The sequence below is a fragment of the Heteronotia binoei genome, chromosome 7, assembly GCF_032191835.1.
Source record: "Heteronotia binoei isolate CCM8104 ecotype False Entrance Well chromosome 7, APGP_CSIRO_Hbin_v1, whole genome shotgun sequence".
In the NCBI taxonomy this organism is placed as follows: domain Eukaryota; kingdom Metazoa; phylum Chordata; class Lepidosauria; order Squamata; family Gekkonidae; genus Heteronotia; species Heteronotia binoei.
The window spans coordinates 56538133-56560211 of record NC_083229.1 but is presented as its reverse complement, the minus strand read 5'-3'; positions in this window follow the sequence as shown (position 1 = coordinate 56560211).

Here is a 22079-nt window from a genome sequence, read left to right as displayed (position 1 = left end):
AAATATTCAGCAGCCTTGCAGCTTCAAAAATTCCAGCCTCAGTCGTGGATAGGCTTCTCAACCCCCCCGCCCTGGCAGGGGACCCCAGAAATTGCATCCTCCTCCCCCGCTCTCAAAAAATCTGGGGGCGGGGGGGGAGAGAACATACCTTTAGGCATCATGTTGTAGAGCTTCTGATCCGTTTTAAAATGTGTCCCTTTAAGGCTGCACAGGAAACAGGAAACAGGAAGGGCTTAATGGGAAAGTAACAGTTTCCATGGAGAACGGCCCCTCCCTTTCTTTTCCTGTGGAGCCTTGCTTTCGTTTTCCCAGCAAGCACATTCTGCTGGAAGAAGACCAAGTACGGTAAGTGTTTGTGTGTGTGTGTGAGAGAGGGAGGCGGCAGGGAGGGGGGATTCCCTGGTATGGAGGCCCTCCCCCCCTTTAGAAAGCGTGGGGGGAGGTAAATGTCTACTAGGCACTCTATTATTCCCTATGGAGAACGATTCCCATAGGGAATAATAGGGAATTTATCCGTGGGTATTGGGGGCTCTGGGGGAGCTATTTTTTGAGGTAGAGGCACCAGATTTTTAGTATAGCATCTAGTGCCTCTCCCCAAAATACCCCCCAGGTTTCAAAACGATTGGACCAGAGGGTCCAATTCTATGAGCTTCAAAAGATGGTGCCCCTAACCTTAATTATTTCCTATGGAAGAAAGGCATTTAAAAAGGCGTGCTGTCCCTTTATATGTGATGGCCAGAACTCCCTTGGAGTTCAATTATGCTTGTCACATCCTTGTTCCTGGCTCCACCCCCAAAGTCTCCTGGCTCCGCCCCCAAAGTCCCCAGATTTTTCTTTAATTGGACTTGGCAACCCCAGTCGTGGATTGGGAACCACATTTGTGCCTTATAACACCCTTTGAGAACTAATTCATTTAACCACTTGGTCTTTTTCAAGTTGCACATATTTTTTTTCCTGCTGGGAGCCAATAGTGTGAATCAATCTCATCCACCCTACTACCTCCTGCAATTCTCCTTTAAGTACAAAGCACCACATTGAATAGAGAAAGTCAAGGGTGGAATTCTAGCAGGAGCTCCTTTGAAAAAGATATTGGATTTATACTGTGATCATTTTGTAGAAAAATAGGTGGTGGAGATCATCCAAAGATTGTTATGCAGCTGCACACACTATTCAATGGACAAGGACGTGGAACTCTCAGAAGGATGAGGTGGAACTCTCAGAAAGATTCAGAAGCTGCGCTGCTGTGAGCTCCCACTGAATCTGAGGCCTGGATTTATATCCCGCCCTATACTCTGAAGCTCAGTCTCAGAGCAGCCACAATCTCCTCTACCTTCTCCCCCCACAACAGACACCCTGTGATGTAGGTGGGGCTGAGAGAGCTTTTTACAGCAGCTGCCCTATCAAGGACAACTCCTGTGAAAGCTATGGCTGACCCAAGGCCATACCAGCAGATGCAGGTGGAGGAGTGGGGAGTCAAACCCAGCTCTCCCAGATAAGAGTCTGCATACTTAACTACTACACCAAACTTTGCATATTAGACCACACGCCCCTTGTAAGCTCTTGGAAGACTGGCTACATCAGGAGCGTGTGGCCTAATATGCAAAGGAGCTCCTGCTAGAATTCCACCCCTGGAGAATGTTATATACATTTTACTATGTGTAGTTAATGGCATGTGACTAATGACAGTGGGCTGGACATATGCTGGAAAATGGGCTGGACACAGCGTTTCATAGGCTCAAGCACTTCCAGGCATAGAGGATGACTTTCTTAGGTTCCTGCTCAGCAGTCTTAAATAACCTCCAAAATCCTGTTCCAGAGGAAAGCAGCCGGGGCAGGATGAAAGGGATGCTGTGAGCAAAGGAAGTCACACATGTACATAAGCTTAGTTTCTATTGAATGACATCTAAGAAGTTAAGCCAAAGGCTTCACAGAATAATTGGGTTGGGTTGGAAAACAGTTGTCTTTTTATACTGGTAATCTGCATGGTCTGCAAGCTATCAGAATATTAGCTAGTAAAAAGTCATGACAAATATATGATTAAGTTGTTGACTAGGCATGAGTGAAAATGTGTAAATTATGAGGAAATGCCTGGAGAAAAAGTTGTTCTTTGCTTTACCCAGAACTTATGGTGCCTTAATAGAAATGTACCTTTGAATGATTTCCAGAATATTGTTGTATTGTTTATATAGCTATTATGCTGTTATAGTTTACAGGGTGTGTGTGTGTGAGTTGTATGGGTTTAATAAAGATTTCTTCTCACACTTGGCATTTCTTTTCACATTATGGGCATCACCACTGACTCTGCAGCTTGCTCCTGGAAAATCTACCACTGCAGTCTCTTTCTCTACCTTTCATTGGCCATAATAGGGTTTGGGACATTCAGGCCAAAAAAGTTCCTCATTCTTGATTTAGAGATAAACTGATCCCTCTTTCCCTATCAAATCTGCTGTTCCACTTACATTCTTGATGGAAATTTACTACATGAACACATAAAACAGCTAGCATCTAGCATCTAGGTAACTGCTGCACTGAACAAACCTGAATTCTTTATATATATGAGAATTCTCATGTTTGCCAGTACTAAAGTATCTGAAACAAGATCCTGTGATACAGCATTATGCCTTTGTATCTGTTGTGGTTCCTCCTGAAATGATAGGTTTATAAGTAGACATTCTTGGGGGAAGGCGATGCTGGAAATGATCCATCTTCCTGTGAGAAGTTTGTGATTAAAGCATTACTTCACATGAGTTCTCATAATCTCTCCAATTTAATGAAAATCTCTCTTGAATGCCAATTTTTTTTTTTTACAAAAAGGATCATATAAGTCTTCTTATTATACATTTTTATGTGAGAAACGAGTACAGTAAACAGTATATGCAAATACATGAAACAGATTAACAGCCTGATCCTCTGATTCTCTCTTGCTGGAGCATGTAGAACTGAACTTAAAGAGTACCTCATGGGGCAAGGGCAAAGCTGAGACCTGACTTTCTTCCAAGTGCTGATACAGCAATAGTTACTCCCTGCATTGTGCCAGTGAGGGTGTGAGGAGAAAGCTGTAGCTAAAGGCAGCACCACAGTAGGGTTGCCAAGTCCAATTCAAGAAATATCTGGGGACTTTGGGGGTGGAGCCAGGAGACTTTGGGGGCAGAGCCAGGAACAAGGGTGTGACAAGCATAATTGAACTCCAAGGGAGTTCTGGCCATCACATTTAAAGGGACAGCACACCTTTTTAAATGTCTTCCTTCCATAGGAAATAATGAAGGATAGGGGTACCTTGTTTTGGGGCTCATAAAATTGGACCCCCTGGTCCAATCGTTTTGAAACTTGGGGGGTGCTTTGGAAAGAGGTACTAGATACTATACTGAAAATTTTGTGCCTCTACCTCAAAAAACAACTTCCCCAGAGCCCCCGAAACCTCCAGATCAATTCCCCATTATACCCTATGAGAATTGATTTCCATGTAGGGAATAATGCTCAGCAAACGTCCCCCCCCCCCCCCCCGTTTCTGGTGACTTTGAAGCAAGGGATTGCCTCTCTACTCACAAGTTGCTGCCAACTTCTTCAAAGAAACACAGACACACCATCTCAAGAGGAAGCCTTTCAATCGGAGCCTAAAGCCTCTGGAGATAGAAAGGCACATGGTCCTCTGTGGGCGGGGCTATCCCCCACTAGCCAGCTGACTGGAGGCGGGAAGGAGCCAGGGAAAGCGGAAGAACCCCCGCTGGGACCTGGGGATTGGCAAGCCTACACCATAGTAAGGCATCCTACTGGGTTATTCCTTCCATGTTGAAGCCACAGGTCTTACTATGCAATTAGTTTTTTATGGAATTGAAGGTCAAAATAAAGGTGTTGAGGGTTGTGTTGTCAAGTTTTAAACTAGGGCAGTTCTGCATGTTTGTCAGAATCAGATGAGACTTTAGTGACAAAATAAACCACAATTTACATTATATTTTGTTGTCAATGATTGTAGAAATAAGTTATCTGAGATTTATGGCCTAGATTGCTCCATATGTTATGGAGCAGGCATATACACCTCATAATGCACTAAATTTACACGCAAATGCATGCCCACACTGGATCTTGTGATTCATCAGTGGAAGGTACTGATAATCATAGACTTTTTCTGTTTGCCCCCATTTCCCTAGTAACCGATCAAGTTCTGAGAAAGCTGATTCCCAGAAGCATAGAACCTGGGCTTGGGAGGCTGTGTGATTATTCTTATACCTACATCCCATGACCCAAGGAGTCAAGTTTCTTGGATGAGATTGCTGGGTGGGGACTGGAATATGGGAAAGATTTTTAACCCCATGACCCATCAGCACATGATCCTTGTGCTGATGGGTCAGGGGATCAAATATATCATATATCTCATTCTTAATAAGTTGGAAAGGAAGGATTTAATGAAGTGGTGAAAAGTGCTGTCAGCTCACAGCCGATTTATGGCAACCTCATACGGTTGTCAAGGCAAGAGACCAACGTAAGTGTTTTGCCATTGCCTGCCTCTGCATAGCAACCCTGGACTTTCTTGGTGATCATCCAAGTTCTAACCAGGACTGATCCTGCTTAGCTTGTAAAATCTGATGAGACCAGGCTAGCCTGGACCACCCAGGTCAGGGTGAGGATTTAACATTCCTCCAAAAAAGAGAGGTGATGAATGCACCTGATCACACAGGGCAGCTTTTTTAAAATGCAGATCAAGATCACAGTTGCCATTATGGGTTTGCCTTGCAATAGGTGACTAAAGAAGCAAATAAGATTAGAGGAAACTGGGACCAGCGGTAGATGGGTTGATATTTCCTCTCCCACATAAGTATATGTACGTATGCTTATTGTGTGTGTGTGTACATCTGCAATACAAATGTGCACAGTAATGCACAGTATGTCTGCAGTAAAAAATGGCTCCTAGCTCTTTTCTACATTATAGGTACCGCACAAATAATTGCTGTTAAGTTCATAACAAGTAGAGAAACCCCTATTTAGAGTTTGACATTAACTTGTTTGTGAAACCTAGAGGAGTAATTCTGTATTGTCCTACAGTATGTTGTGTCACTGGTACACTAAGCAATAACTTTTAATTGTACTTCAGCTAATGGTATTTAGTTTCACAACAGTGGCTTGAAACTACAAACAGATATAAGTTATTGATTTTAGATTTCCTTCCCAGGATATATTTTACCAGGTTGACTATTGATGAAGTTTATGTGTATATTTAAAATCTATGACATTTGTAGTATAGTCCAAAGCAGAACTGTACCCTTTGAAACCTATTTACTTCAGTGGACTTCAAAGGGTATAAAAATCACTTTTTAAGGAACACTGTTTAGGATTGCACTGTTACAGATCTGCACTGTTAAACCCTGTGCATTTTTGTTCAAAAGTAAGCTTTACTGTATTCTGTGAAGTTTACTCTGAGATGTGTTTAAGACTGTACCATAATGTAGTTTTATTGTTATTTATCAAACATTCAGAACAAAGTCTACTTCCAGTGGCACCTTAAGACCAACAAAGTTTAATTCTGGATATATGTTTTCATGTGCATGTGTGTGTACACAAAACATCATATCGAGAATTAAAAGTGAGAGCCTATTTGGAGTACTAGTTACTGTATTTTTCGCACCATAAGGCGCTCCGGAGGATAGGACGCACCTTCCTCCTGGGGGGCGATCCGCTGCCTCTTCCTCCGATCCAGCGCTTCCCCCGCGCCTGCCTGCCTGGCTCCATCTTCTTCAGGCAAGCGCTGGGATCGCTCCACGTGGCCCCAGCGCTTCGCAAGCGCCGGCTGCGGAGGGGGCAGAGTGCTTCCTCCTTGCCTATGTGCCTGGCTTCAGCTGTGATGTTTAAAGCAAGCGCTGGGATCGGAGGGGGGAGGGAGCGATCCCAGCGCTTGCTTTAAACATCACAGCTGAAGGCAGGCACACAGGCAAGGAGAAAGCACGCTGCCCTCTCCACAGCCGGCGCTCGCAAAGCGCTGGGTTTGCGGAGGGGGCGGGTGCTTCCTACTTGCCTGTGTGCTTTCAGCTGTGATGTTTAAAGCAAGCGCTGGGATTGCTCCCTCCCCCCTCCGATCCCAGCACTTGCTTTAAACATCACAGCTGAAGGCAGGCACACAGGCAAGGAGAAAGCACGCTGCCCTCACAACAGCCAGCGCTCGCAAAGTGCTGGGTTTGCGAAGGGGGCGGGTGCTTCCTACTTGCCTGTGTGCCTTCAGCTGTGATGTTTAAAGCAAGCGCTGGGATCGGAGGGGGGAGGGAGCGAGGGAGCTGTGATGTTTAAAGCAAACGCTGGGATCACTCCCTCCCCCCTCCGATCCCAGCGCTTGCTTTAAACATCACAGCTGAAGCCAGGCACACAGGCAAGGAGGAAGCACGCTGCCCCCTCCGCAGCCGGTGCTTGCGAAGCGCTGGGGCCACATGGAGCAATCCCAGCGCTTGCCTGAAGAAGATGGAGCCAGGCAGGCAAGTGCAGGGAAGCGCTGGATCGGAGGAAGAGGCAGCAGATCCCCCCCCCCGAAGGTACGTACCTTCGGACCATAAGACACACACACTTTTCCCCCTACTTTTTTTTTGGGGGGGGGGGAAGTGCGTCTTATAGTCTGAAAAATACGGTAAATGCAGAGACTCTTATCTGACAGGACTGGATTTGAATCCCCACTCCTTCACATGCACCTACTAGAGCAAACTTGGGTCAGTCATAACTCTCTCAAAGCTGTTCTGCTTAATAGCAGTTCTGGGAGAGCTCTCTCAGCCTCACCTACCTCACAGGGTATCTGTTATGGGGAGGGGAAAGAAGATTGTAAACCACTCTGACTGAGACTCCTTCAGGTAGTGAAGAGTGAAGCACAAATCCAATCTCTTCTTCTTAAAGGTGTCACTGGACTCAAACTCAGACCAATGTGGCTACCCACTTGAATCTCAGAAGATCAGTTACAATACCTTTAGTCCTCTCTCTCCAACCCTTCATCTAGGATTGCCAGTCCCCAGTTCAGGGCAGGGGATACCTTGGCTTGGAGGCCCTCCCCCTGCTTCAGGGTTATCAGAAAGTGTGGGGGGCGGGGAGGAAAATGTCTGCTGGGCACTCCATGATACCTGTGGAGACCAATTCCCATAGGGTATAATGGAGAATTGATCTGGAACTCTGGAGTATCTGGAACTCTGGGGGCTGTTTTTTGAGATAGAGGCACCAAATTTTCAGCATAGCATCCAGTGCCTCTCCTCAAAACACCCCTCAAGTCCGAAAAGTTCCTGGGCCAACAGGCCTCCATCATCAGCTCCATCTGGTTGCCAGTGTTGCTCCCAGAAAGATACCATTCTCTGTTTGTTTCCAGGCCCCTCCTGTAGCTCCTGCCCCGTGACCTGCTTCAGCCTCCTTGACAATGATGGCCATGTCAATCTGGTTAGCTGTTCCTGGGTGTCCTGATTAGGCTTTCTGTCTGCTCTCCCCATCTAAGCTGCTTCTGACAGGTGAGTCTGCCTTGGCCCACCTTACCCATGTTCTGCAGTTGCTTCCATTGCTTTGCTGCTGCAACAGCCCTCCAATGCTGTACTGCTGGGCCATGCAGGTGTGGGAAGCAGCCCGGTAGCCAGGATTTGGAAGGTCAGGGGACCTTTGATTTTTTGGGGGGGCACTCAATGGCCCCAGCCCATAGCCGCTCTCATAGCCACCTGACCTACCATCACACTGGCTGGTGCTCCACACAGCCAGGATTAAACTTTGTTGGCCTTAAAGGAGCCACCAAACTCAAATTTTGTTCTATTACTTCAGAACGCTGCTACCCACCCAAATCTGTTTTTGTTCCCAGAACACTCAAACTCCCTACTGCCCCCCCACACACACACACTGATAACCAATTTTCAAAAACTTGAAATTGCTCTGGCAAGTATTTGGATGGGAGACCTGCTTGGAATGACAAAGTTGGGAGGGCGGGTGTGTGTGTGTGTGAAAATTAAAGCAAACTACAGGATGGTCACCTGAAGCAATGGAAAGCAGAACTACCTTTAGTCCTCTTATTCAGTGAGTTTACTCCCAAGATATTGGGCTACCAACCTTCTGGTGGGGCCTGGAGATCACCCAGAATTACAACTGTTCTCTGGACTACAGAGATCATTTCCTCTGTACAGAATTGCTTTTTTTGGGGGGGGGGGGATATGGACTTTACATGCCACTGAGCTCCCTGCCCTCCTCAGGATCCGCCAAAAATATCCAGGAATTTACCAGCCAGAGTTAATTTTATAAATTAAAGCCTGTATATCACAGTTTTACTACCCAAATACAGGATAACTGTATTGAAAGCATATTGCCAGCCTTCCCCCCCAACACACATGCACACACACAAGTCCTGTTCACAAGTTACAGTGAACACACATACAGGGTGTCTTGTTATTTAAATATACATTGAGTCATTCTTTTGGTAGGAACCAGCCTTGTGGAGCTGGAGCTAAATAAATGGTTTGCTAGAGAGACCGAGGAAGGAAAGGGGGAGGGCTTAAAAGAGGAAATGCTCTTTCCCTGTGTGTGTGGGAGTGGGAGCGAGTTTTACCTTGTGAATTACAAAGAACATGAAAAGCTCCAGATATGCAGCAGAAGGAGAAAGTTTTGCAGTCAGATGGGAACCTACCAGGATGTGTGTGTACACGTGGCGGGGAAGCTTTTAGATGTTGAAATGCTGCTAAAATTAATAGAGGTTCCCGGCCGCCTCAAGAGAGTTGCAACTGGTTGACAACAGGCACCCGGCAGGGTCTGCTCCACAGGGTCCTAGTGCACCTCCTTGTCACCAGCCAAGCCAGGAGCACCAATAGCTGTGGAGAAGTAGAATCCCCTACTGGGTTAAAGGGCCCGCTGATCAGCTGATTGGCTCGTAGCTCTTTTAACTGGAGGGGGAGGCTGGGGACTGCTTCTGCCCCCTGCGCTATGCAGCAGAGGCCCTATCCAGGATGCAGCAGAGGCCCCAGGGCTGTTTGGAGGCCCCAAGTCAGGGGGCCTCACCCAGAAGTCAGGGGGCTGTGGCCCCGCAGGCCCCCTCGTAGCTTCGGTTCTGGTGGGAAGGACTTTTCCTGTCCCACTGATGTTTCTGCATCCACCCAGCCAGGACTTGTCACTGATGATGGGTGTGGGTCCTCCAATCCTGACAACAAAGTGGCCTCCCAGACTTCCCCCTGAGCAGCAAGTAAGTAGTGTGAGGACTTTGCCAGCCCTGGATGCTAACATATGCAGCTATGGAAGCAGAAATCAGATTCTGGACACTTGTTTTTTCTATTCCATAAGAATGTGGAGGGGTAGAGAATGCAGCGGTTCTCATTTATTAGCTACCTCAGTTAATCCTAGCCTTGCCTCTTACATAGATTTTATTATTGAATGTCATTTTTGAGGGGGAAGAGGACTTGCTTAGTTTTATTGATTTATGGCTAAAAGAATTCTAAGACATTGGGAAAAACTTCTCTTTACTTATGACTCTGGACAGCCATTATCAAGCACAGCAAACAGTCCTAAGTTAGATGAACCAGTGGTCTGACTTGATACAAAAGACCTTCATACATACAGTCATCAGTACTGTGACAAAGCACTTAAGAGTGTATCATCCTTCATGAAAAGTACACATGCAACATAAAAACCTGAAATGAAGCAATAAATGAATCTAGCTTCTTTTTACAGGAGTAAATTGAAACAGCTAGAAGTCGGAATATTTTTAGGGAAAATGGTTAGCATATGATTTGATTTACAAATGAAAAAACAAGACTTTTAACAGACACATTTTAAAAATAGGCACAGAGTTGAATGTAATAATTAATTTTACTTGCTCAGTACAAAATCTACAAATTCATTAATGTGGTAATTTATTTCTTTATTTATAGTCCGCCTTTCTTGCTGACAATTTACATTTGCATCAAAGTCTCTCCCGTTATCTCTGGAAGATAAGTCAATATGCAAATACCTAGCAGCAGTTCATAATAATCTAAGTTCTTGTTAGTTCTAACACTATCAGAATAGTAATTTTCTGCTTTTTCATAATGATCTTAAGGAAGCTAATGCAATTTACTCAGAGAACACTCCAAACACCATCCTTACCAATTTGTAAAGAAAGCAATCATATATGTAATTTGAATATGGTCTCATTATAAAGATTTTAAAAATCCACACAATTGGACCATGTACAGAGAGGAAAATTTTTTCAGCAAATTCAGACCTACCAAATCTGTGAAGTATTGTTTGCAGTTGCACAGATAATGGACAGGAAACAGATCTTGGTATTCTATAGTAGTAAGAAGGCCAGTGGTAGAAGGCAAGAGACAGGGAGAGATAATTGGCAAGTTGGGGCAGAGAGGTAAAGAAGAAAGCCAATCAGTTTTGGCTATATATTGACGGTATGAAGCCAATTTAGAAAGAAAATAGAAAGCATTTTTCTTGCTTTGATTGGATTTCATGACATAAGTACATACTCTGTATAGAAAGCCACACAGACAATTATCTTTGGCTAAGGCCTTACTTTGATTTGGATCGTCATGAACCAATCAGTACAGATAGCATGATGACTTTAGGAAGCTCATTCAATGTGAAGGGAAGAAACATTTCTGTTGGTCTGGATGTGTATCAGAAGAGGAAAACATTTTTGCCCTTGAATATTTGTAAAAGATAAAGGAGTTTTCTCAGGGGGCCAAAATAGTAATTAAAAAGTAGTCTTATCTCAATTCTAAAACAGATAAAAGCATAACAACTCACCTGCTTTATAAGCTAAAGGTCTATTTAGTCCAGTATTCTGTTTCCAACAGGAATCAGCCAAGTGAGGCTAATAATCTAAGCATGAATACAATAGCTTTCTTCTTTTGTTTGACTCCAGTGTTTAAAATATCTGGGCCTCCAGATAAAACTAACATATGAAATAAAACATACCCTGAACTCTTAACATCCCAGCTTGCATGTTAAGCAAATTGAACAATGCAAGTGAACAATCATATAGGCAATTTTGCAGGACCCTTATGGTTTCATTTTTTTTGTCATTTCTCTAACATTTTCAAACAAACTTATGTTCATTATAACATTTAATTGTACCCTATATTCCATTAGTTCAATAGAAATTATTTAGAAGCATATTTAAGTAATTGTACAATAGTCCATAAGGACCACATCTGGCTATTTACATCAAAAGATAATATGTTATTTATAACAGCATATACAGAATTCATATAAGTAGATCAAATGGATTCCTTTCCCATAACATTCTTTCTCAGCTATCTACATTGAATAGATACTTGTGAAATCCTCATTAAATATTTGATCTTTGACATGGAAAGGAAAATTCTCATTATGAAGGATTTATGGATTCCCATAACAGAAGCAAGGAGTCATCAACTTTTATGACCTTAATGATATGCAAAGCTTGATATTTGATTGAACAAATGCCTTTAATTCTAACAGTCTTTATTTATAACGACTTCTGTACAAGTACCAATTGGGTGCAGAATTTTCCCCACTGCAGCATTACTTCATATATTATAAGCTTGCTATAAATTAACAGTTTCAGAAGGTAGCAGTAAAACAGCCAGATTTAAATCCAGTAGCACTTTAGAGACCAACAAGGTTTTGAAGTAGGGTCCTCAGTAAGGAGAAGCCACTGAAACTAGGGGATCTTCTGCTGAGACTTGAGGGCTGACAACCTTGCTTTGCAGGTATTATCTTTTGAGTCAGCTCCATTTGTCAGATATGAGTTATCTCCCTTTGTCAGATATGTATGTGTGTGTGTTAAGTGCCATCAAGTCACAGGATTGCTCAGTTAGCTGTCACCAAGGGAAAGTCCTCGTTTGTGACTCCTGCCCTGTGGAATGCATGCAAGGCCAAATTGTTTAGGTTGGCCTTCGGAGTGTAATCCTCATGTTTGGGTTGTTCTTGTAAGTGATATGATGCTAGCCACATATTTTAATAGTTTAACATTTTAATGTTAATATTTTATATTAGCGGGCAGTCATTTCCCCAAAAGGCACTTTTCTGGGGGCACCTTCTTTGGTGGGATGTTACTCAGACCTCATAAATCCAATTCTCACCAAACATGGAGGGCAAGTAGAGGAGAGTCAGCCATGTTTCCACTGTGAGATTGTGCCTCTAACATGCCAGGGGACTGTTCTACCAAGTCATGAACCTCACAAACTGAACCTCACAGTTCATTTGGCCCCTAAAAGTTTGTGATAGTTTGAGGTTCACGAACTCAGCACACTGGGAATTGAACCACATTTTCTCAGTTCATGCCCATCCTCACTATTGATTCTTTAGCTATTCCTGGTGATTTGTTTCTCCCAATTACCTAAGTGCAGTTTTCACTTCACTTTCTAAAACTGCATGTTCTTCTTCAAAACATTCTTCTTGGAAGGAATCTGTCAGTCTTTCAGTTCTTCTGTATAGTTCTTCAGTGCATTGTTCCCAAATTTTCTTTATTTTTTCCTATTTAGTTAATGTATTTATACAGATCTCAGAGTCCTTATATCCCAGTCAAAAGGTGGGAGGCTTGCGGTAAAGAAGGAACTAGGGATGCAGAGGTACAATGTGAATTGTAATCAGCTTGATTACATCAGGAGGAAAATGCTTGGGGGCAGAAAATTTGGATCTATAATTAGATAAAAATCCTGTCTGCTCCAGTAAAGCTGATTACAATGTACATTGTACCTCTGCACAGGGGTGTAAATTATAGGGGGCAGCAAGGCTCAAGGTCTCACCCCAGATTTCCTGGAGAGGATAGTACTCCCTCCCCCCCCCCCCAGGCTGCCATCATGTAGCTGCTTAGGCTCAAATTGTGTAGTCTCATCCTCTCCACTCATACAGAGGCTGCCAACTCTATTTCTTTCTCTGGGACTGTGGGAATTTCACTTACCACACCAGAGCACCTCTCTACTGCTTTACCTTATTTTTTCCTTGGGAAGTATTTCCTTTCACGCATGAACAAAATGTGTACTCAAATTGTCTTTCCTCTCCCAGAGTCCTTTTTCTTTGACTGTGACTCAGACTGTAATGAATGGGGGGTGGATTTAAACTACATGATTGCTGGTTTTATTTTTAAAAAATATTATTTCATATTTAAATAACTTAATAGATAACTAAGTGTGGACCTGGACCAGGTTCATCCCTGTCCCCCCACTGGAAATTGAGTTGTCTACACCACTACCTTTACATCCCAAATTCCTTCTTTGCAACACCTGTCTCATCTTCTGACTGGGCCTTAATGATTCCACAATCTCAATTACAACTTGTATCTGATGAAGGGTACTTCATCTCTTAAAAACTTATAGCCCCAAAATCTTGTTGGTCTCTAAAGTGCTACTGTAGTTGAATGTATAAATGAATATGCTCCGTAGATTTTGATAAATGATAGCACCAGTCCCCAACATGACAGCCATTCACACAAAACCACTCCTGGTTGTCAGAAATTCCAAGAATTAGAAAAGTCCCATTTCATTACTTGTTTGTGACCTGTCATAGTATTCAAATGAAAAGTCACCACTCTAAAGGAAAAACACTGATGGATTTTCCATCTAAGTAGTTGATATGTATTAAAGGAGGCTTTCAAAATATTGTGCTTAACCTTTATTCTAAAATGGTATCATCCACATTAGAATGTGCTTTTGCTAAATATGTAGCTCAGTTTACAATGACATTAAATATATACCAAAGTAGCACACTAGAGAGAGAAACAGTTGAGATCCCTCCCTGAGATTGTAGTTTTCTATGTGCCTAGAACATTTAAAATACAAACCCTTTACTGCAAACTGACTCCATCATGTTACTTTTCAAAAATTATAAATCAGCTCTCACAAGAAGGAATCCAGAAGACATTAAGTCAGATCATTTTATGCCCTTTTCAACTCTATATTTTTATGCAGGGTTGTGTGCACTGATAGCTGTACACACTTCATCCACAACGCTAAAAGCTAGAAACATAAGCTATGGATAGAGAGGGGCCATGGTTTAGTGGTAGAGCATCTGCTTGGCATGCAGAATGTCTCCAGTTCAGTCCCTGGCATCTCCAGTTTAAAGGATTAGCTACTAGGTGATGTGGAAGACATTTGCTTCAGACCCTGGAGAGCCACTGCCAGTCTGTGTAGACAGTACTGATCCTGATGGACCAATGGTCTGATTCAGTATAAGGCAGCGTCATGTGTGTCCATGTGTATATGTGTTCAATGGCTACTTGAATGAGTTGTACAGCATCTTGTATTTGAGTAACGAGGCAGAACTGTAAATATTCTACATATTGCCTTTTGGTGATATCATAGTGTAAAATTATTACTGATTGACATAGTATAATGAATGTCTAGCTCCGGTTGTTTTTCTCCAGTTGGGCTGAGGTGAAAAACTCTTTTCTTTCAGAAAACAAGCAAATAAATCATTGCTGTAAAAGATTATTTCTTTTTTTAAAAAAAATGCCCTATTTTAACCTAGCTCTGCTTATTTGTATTACTTTACATCTTTCAGTCTGTTTTTAGATACTAGTTAATAAATCTACATAATTCCTCTGAGAATTGAGAAGGCTGAAATTTTCATAGCTGTCTGTGATTAATGAAGTGTAGTTGTCAAAATATAGTTGGCTGCAGGGAGTGGTAACATTTCAGGATGGAGAGACAGAGCTAATGAGCATTTATTGCTCTCCCTCATTTTTTGAAACTAGTATTAAATGTCAGTTTACTTTTACTCCTGACCATTTGTAGCTTAAAGGGTTATAGAGGGACTGCTGGTCTTGCAGAATGGACCTTCTGATGAGCATCCTACACCAAGCCCAATATACAAGCCCAATATTTGTCCTTTAAAACTGCAAGGAATACTATCAATCCCAGACCGTTCTGGGATTGATAGCTCTCTCCCAGACTGTTCCCCCAGGATACTCGGTCTTTCATCAGTCACGGACTAGCGGGCGGGGGGGCGGGGTGGCACTTTTCATACGAGAGGCTTACTCCTTTAGGGCTCTTCCGGCTCCAGAGATTCCGGGCGTTGAATGTGTTGGCCTGATGTGGGATGTTGGGGAGGGGTTGGCGATCTGGCTGGTGTACCGACCGCCTAACGCACTGGCCAGCGCCTTACCATCCCTGGTGGAGGCCGCGGCGGGCTGGGCGCTGGAGCACCCAAGGCTTTTGGTCTTGGGTGACTTCAATGTCCATGCCGACGACGCGGCATCCAGCCAGGTGATGGACCTGGTGTCATCCATGGCGACACTAGGACTCTCCCAGGTTGTTACAACACCCACTCATCAGGCGGGACACATGTTAGACCTGGTCTTTGCGGCTGGAATATCAGTGACTGATATTGCAATGGAAGCAGTGCCATGGTCAGATCACTTTGCCCTTAAGGCCCGTATGGAGGTGTCACCCAAAACCTGTTTAGGCGGAGAGCGTATTTTAGCTCACCCGCGGAGCCTGATGGACCCGGAACGGTTCCTAACGGCTCTACGGGATACCTGGCCCGCTGGCGATTCCCTGGATGATCTGGTAGAGTCCTGGAACGATGGGCTCTCCAGGGCCATCGAGGAGATCGCACCCAGGCGCCCTCTGCGCTCTCGCCCGAAACCATCGCCTTGGTTTAACCGGGAGCTGCGGCAATAAAAGCGGGGGCTCAGACGACTAGAGAGGCAATGGCGGCGTACTCGAGACGAAGTGACCCGGACATCTTATAGAGAGAGTTTGAAGGCCTATGAGATGGCAATCAAATCCGCAAAGAGAGTATTCTTTGCGGCTAAGATTGCGTCCGCAACTTCGCGCCCGGCACAATTATTTGACATAATTAGAGGACTTACAACGCTGCTGCAAGGCAGGTTAAATTCTATTGAATTGGAAATTGGCTGTGAGGCTTTTGCGAAATTCTTTGCGGATAAAATCGCGTCACTCCGCCCCGACCCCCCTGCCAGTTTGGAGACAGTTAGCGAACCTGAGGCCCCGAGCCTGTCTTCGGATTATATTCTGGATGGCTTTAGCCCCCACAGCCTGGAGGAAGTTGACAGGATTCTCTTATTGGCTCGCCCAACAACTTGTAAATTGGACCCATGCCCTTCCTGGCTTATTAAATCTTGCCAGGGGGATCTTAGATATCCTGTACGGGATATCATAAATAGATCCCTAATGGAAGGGCACTTTCCAACACCACTCAAAGAGGCTGTGGTCCGTCCCCTCTTAAAAAAACCATCCTTAGATCTGGCCCAATTGGCACACTATCGGCCGGTTTCAAATTTGCCCTTTTTGGGTAAACTTATTGAGAGGGCAGTGGCGATGCAATTACAGACTTTCCTGGAGGACGCTTCCGTCCTTGACCCATTTCAGTCCGGCTTTCGCCCGGGACACGGGACGGAGACAGTGTTGGTTGCCCTAGTGGATGACCTTCAACGGCATCTGGATCGGGGTGGCTCGGCGGTGCTGATGTTGTTAGACCTGTCGGCTGCGTTCGACACGGTCGACCATCAGCTACTGACGTGCCGCCTCGCCGACGCGGGGATTCAGGGGTTGGCCTTACAGTGGCTTTCCTCTTTCCTGGAAGGTCGGGGACAAAGGGTCGCAATTGGGGGGGAGCTATCCCGGAGGCGCACACTCGATTGTGGTGTGCCCCAAGGGGCGGTTCTCTCCCCGATGTTATTCAACATCTACATGCGGCCTCTTGCCCAGATTGCCCGAAGGTATGGGCTGGAGTGTCACCAGTATGCTGATGACACCCAGCTCTATCTACTGATGGACGGCCGGCCGGTCTGCACCCCGGAAAATCTTGACCGGGCATTACGGGCTGTGGCTGAGTGGCTCAGACTGAGTGGGCTGAAGCTAAATCCTACGAAGACAGAGGTCCTTTGCTTGGGTCGCCGCGGCCCGGGGGGGGGGATCCCCTGCCAGCTTTTGACGGTGTGTCGCTGACGGCGGCGGACAGAGTCAGGAGCTTGGGGGTGCTGTTGGAGCCTTCCTTAAAGATGGAGGCTCAGATAGCAGCCGCTGCCAAGTCCGCATTTTTTCATCTTAGGTGGGCAAGGCAGCTGGCCCCCTTCCTGGAGCGTGACGACCTAGCAACAGTGATCCATGCTACGGTCACCTCGAGGTTGGATTACTGCAATGCCCTCTACATGGGGCTGCCCCTGTCCCGGACTCGGAAATTGCAGCTGGTGCAGAATGCCGCGGCCCGGCTGTTATTAGGTCTCCCAAAGTGGGGACACATTCGGCTGGGTCTTCGGACTCTGCACTGGCTTCCAGTGATGTACCGGTACAAAGTGCTGGTTATTACCTTTAAAGCCCTATATGGCCTGGGACCTGCCTACCTGAAGGACCGTCTCTCCCCACATGTTCCCCAGAGAGCACTGAGGTCGGGAACACAAAATCTCCTCTCTATCCCCGGGCCAAAAGAAGCCCACTTGAAAGTCACCAGAGAAAGGGCTTTCTCCGTTATGGCCCCCACATGGTGGAATCAGCTGCCAGAAGAGGTGAGGGCCCTGCGGGACCTGGTTCAGTTCCGCAGGGCCTGTAAGACGATCCTCTTCCGGCTAGCTTACACCTAGCTGGGAGGAAAACTTGATGTAACTGGCCAGCCATCTGTTTATATGAAATGAAATGTTACTGGTTTTTAAGGTTTAATTGTTTTTATGAAATTGAAATGTTACTGGTTTTTAAGGTTTTAAATGTTTAAGTATCTAATTGTTTTATACTTAAAATTGTTTAAATTTTATGCTTGATCAATTGTTGGAAGCCGCCCTGAGCCACTTGTGGGAAGGGTGGGATATAAATCCCGAATAAATAAAATAAATAAATAAATAAATCCACAAGCATATGAACTTAATGCAGGCATTTCCTTTGAAAAATTCATCTATCATTCATGTGTTCTATCTGACTGTCCTTCTCCACATAGGAACCCATCAACTTCAAAGCAGGAAGATCATCTCACAGTTTAAAGACCCAATGGAGAAATGCAATGAACACTCAAAACACATCTGAGCATAAATGCAATCTGCCTGCACTTCATTTGATTGCTTGTGGGAAGGGCGGGATATAAATCTTAAATAAATAAAATAAATAAATTGCTGCCTATTAAATATGCAATTTCGCCTGCTTGACATGTGAATCCCTGTTGACATGAATATGCACATTTGGATGTATATGCAAGAGCACATGTTATGCCAATGTAGTATAGATAGGTGTCATGTTATTTAGGCCATTATTTCCCTCCTTGGATCTTCTCAGATGAGGAAGCACTGACAGGAGCAATCACTCTAAATATCCTCCTTATTCTTACAACAACAAAAATGGCAGGAGCCAAATGTGTTTGTGTGTGTGTGTGAAGTTACTTCTGACTCACAATGACCCCATTAATTAATTACCTCCAAAACGTCCTATAATTTACAGCCTTACTCAGGTCTAAGCAAAATATACTATCTACAGAAATCTCCTGAAGTGCTACACTTGTGTATGTATTCCTTTTGGAATGTACCAACATGAAAAACTTACATTGTAACATGCTGTCTTTGTTGTATGTGAAACAAATCCCATGGAAGCATACTTAAATATGTTGATTCAATTGCATCCAATAAATAGTTTTTATTTGATCCCCTTATGGTTGCTTCTGATCCAAACAAAGAGAGCCATTGGTTCCAGCACAGTTCCAATCAGTGACTATAGCACATCATTCCCATGCCTTCTCAAAGTGCTTTTTCACAGCTGTTTCCCCTAATTTTTGATGTACATGTTCTACATGCAATTATACCTCCATGGGAATTATTTCAGAATAGCCTATTAATGTATTATTTAGTTATTTAAAACATTTATTAGCTGCCTTTCTTCCATGTGGAACAATATAAATAAAATTAAAAATGATCTTTTAAAACACAACAAAACAATATAAATAAAACAAGAAATATAAAAACTCATAAAAGTTACAATTTAAAACTTCCAATTAGGATTGCCAATGAATAAAAATTACACTAGTTAAATGGAGTCCTAAATAGAACTGCCTGCAGCTGCCTCCTGAAGATTGAAAGTGAGGGGAACAGGAGCACCTCCCTGGGGAGGCTGTTGCATAATATAATGTAAAGTTTAGCTAGGAGTCAGAGTGGTGCAGCAGCTGAAGTGTCAGACCAGGATCGGAGGAACCTAGTTCAAATTCCCTTGCTGCCATGGATGCTTTGCTAGATGACCTTGGGGGAATCACACACACTTCACCTAACCTACCTCATAGAGTTCTTGTGAGGATAAAATGGGGAAAAGTAGAATGATCTAAGTTGTTTTGTGTGTGTGTGAAGTTCCCCATTGGGAATAAAGGCAGGATATAAATAAAGTAATAACTAAACAAAATTAAAATGTAATTCCAACATAGGTTTAGAGGTATAGAATGCATCCAAATGGGGATGGTAGTGCTTTGTGTCAAATGGAGGGATTACCAATTCAAAGATTTTAATTTTTGTATCACTAAAACCCAAAGATTGAAAAAATGAAATGCAATACATATTAATATAATGTACTTGGTATGAAAATAGATTTATGGGCACATATCATCTTGAAATCTATTACTCCAAAATGTAACAAGTATTGTCCACATTTTTCTAGTACTTTTGTGTAATATCTTAAGGGTGCATCTTCAAAAAACAGAAATGATCCTTGAAGGATCCTCCTACTAGCTACTAAACATACCTACTGACAGCTAGTGTGACAGCAGAGATCAGTCCTCTCTCTGTTTATATTTATGGCAACGAAGAGTTTGAACTAAAATATTTGTATACAAGAAAGAAGAAGATGAAGAAGCAGTCTGGTCCCCAAACTGTTTGTTTTGGAGAAACTCTGCAGGCTAGCTTTGTCTGCCTACTGTCTATACCTCCTTGCCCAAACAGTTTCAAAAAATCTCTCATTATAGAGGACATTTACCTCGCCCCTTCCTGAAATTTCCCACTACTTGGAGAACTGGGGAGCCACAAAACAGTATGAATGGAAGCACAAGAAGGTGAACTTCCAAGTTGAAATTTAAGTAATTCCTGTTCTTGCCATTTTTATCCAATAACCAAGAGTAGTAGCTAGGGGTTTCCTATCATCATCAAAGTGACAGCTGCTCCACCCACACATGCACGCCCCGCCCACACAAAAAACAAACGCTGTATGTTTCCTTATGGGGGAGTGACACAACAGTCCCCGAGGGGGCGGCTAGGGATCTGCCCCCCCCCAAGGAATGCCAGCTGTTTCCTAAAGGGGAAAGGATGGTCAGCCACTGGTGTAGCAGGCTTCATATTGTTTGGGGGGAAAGCGTGTTTTGCAACACAGACGTTATTTAGAGAATTGTGGAGATGCAACGGTTCTAAGCGGGCATAGTTTGGAGAAGAGACATACCCAACGGATAAAATGATGGCTTTAAAACTGAGCATGGCTAACCTTATACGAGTAACACGTCCCTTTAACATCAGGTTGCGTGTCGATACAACTCTCTGGGGACTCAGTAACGCCATAGAGTTTTGCACGAATCCTAGATCCTTGGCGCCAGAAATGTCATTGTACAATATATCTGAAATGTTGCCACCTGCCCCTGGTTGTCACAGGGCGTGTCCCCTGCGACATTTAAACACAACAATGAGTGTCGGTGGTGCTTTCCCACGGAACTCTTTAAAATAGGGGAGACCCCCCACTCCATGGCATGCGTTTGTTGCTTTTGGTTTCCCGGCTCTGTTGAACCATCATTTTATGAAGAAATGAATGCTGTGGAGGCTGACAGGGTTCCGGCTTTGGAACAGGCTGTTCATGATGATACGAACCCAGTGGAGACCAATGGGGGGAAAGCCGATGCTGGTGAGGAACCTGTTTACGAGGAGTTGATGCATCTTTCACCCAAAAGCGATGGCAAGGAGTCAGAACATGGAGGGAAGGCACAAGAAAATATGGAGATTGTGGAGAAAACGCTCTATCTGGATGTAAGGCCTAAAAATAAGCAGTGTAGAATTGGGGGGGCATGCTCATGAGGCAGGATACTATTTTTTTTTTTTTTTGCTTCTTCAAACTTCTAGATAGAGAATGTGGCAGCAGTCAACTCAGGGAGGCCTGACTCCTGTCACTACCCATACTGTGGGGGTCTAGCCCACTTTCAAGATTCAGGCGATGAAAGGGATGATGAGAAAGATTCCCTAGCAGATGCTGAGCACGGTACCGTCAGTGATTCTGGAGCGGACATGGAGGATACCTCTGGAGATTCTGGAGCAGACACGGTGCCTGAAGCCGAGGAAAAGGCGAGGGAACCCCCGGCTTATGAAGCACAAACACGTGCCTTCAATGGATGCTGATCCAGCCAAGGTGGGGGAAGAAGAAGACAACTGCCCATGCATTGAGGCTTTATTCCCCAATGTAAGTGTAATAAAACTGTGAATGTAGCAAAGCAATATTTGAACTAAAAATGTGTTTTCTTCTTTGAACACAGGTGTGGGACAGACCCGTTGATTTTGCACTACTGGCCAGATGCGTTAGCGAGGAGATTAACCCAGGCTGTTGCTACCGCTGGGGACTGGTCGCCCTGTTTCAAAAGGAGAGATACGGTGCCCAAAGTGCGTCTGTAGATGTTCCAAAGTTTACAGTGTTTGAAGTAAAGGGGGCAGACCTGTGTAAATTTCTGCAAAGCATGCTGAGAAGCAGAAACAACTCGGAGAAAAAGATGAGAATCAGAACGAGTCAGAGTGAAGTTCCAGTTTTTCTGTATATATGCAGCCTAATAAAAAACACTTTCATTGTGGCAAAAGAGAGCAAAGTGTCATGACGCGCCACGGTGATGTGTTAAAAGGGATTTATTATAATCTGTGGGAGGTTGGTAGTTTTGGGGGTATTGAACAGCTATTTCAGGCAGCATCTAAGAGGGAGTATAAGCTGAGCAGAAATGAGGTGAAAGAGTGGTTGGATGATCAGGATGCATACAGCATGCATAAACCGGTCAGGGTGCGTTTCAAAAGGAACAAGGTAATTGTAGGGAATGTTGATGAGTAGTGGCAGGCGGATTTGGTAGATATGCAATAATATTTCAATTACAACAGGGGCTATAAATATATTCTGACAGTGATAGACATCCTGTCTAAATATGCGTGGGTGGTGCCTCTGAAAGACAAGGGTGGGGCCGAGGTTGCAACT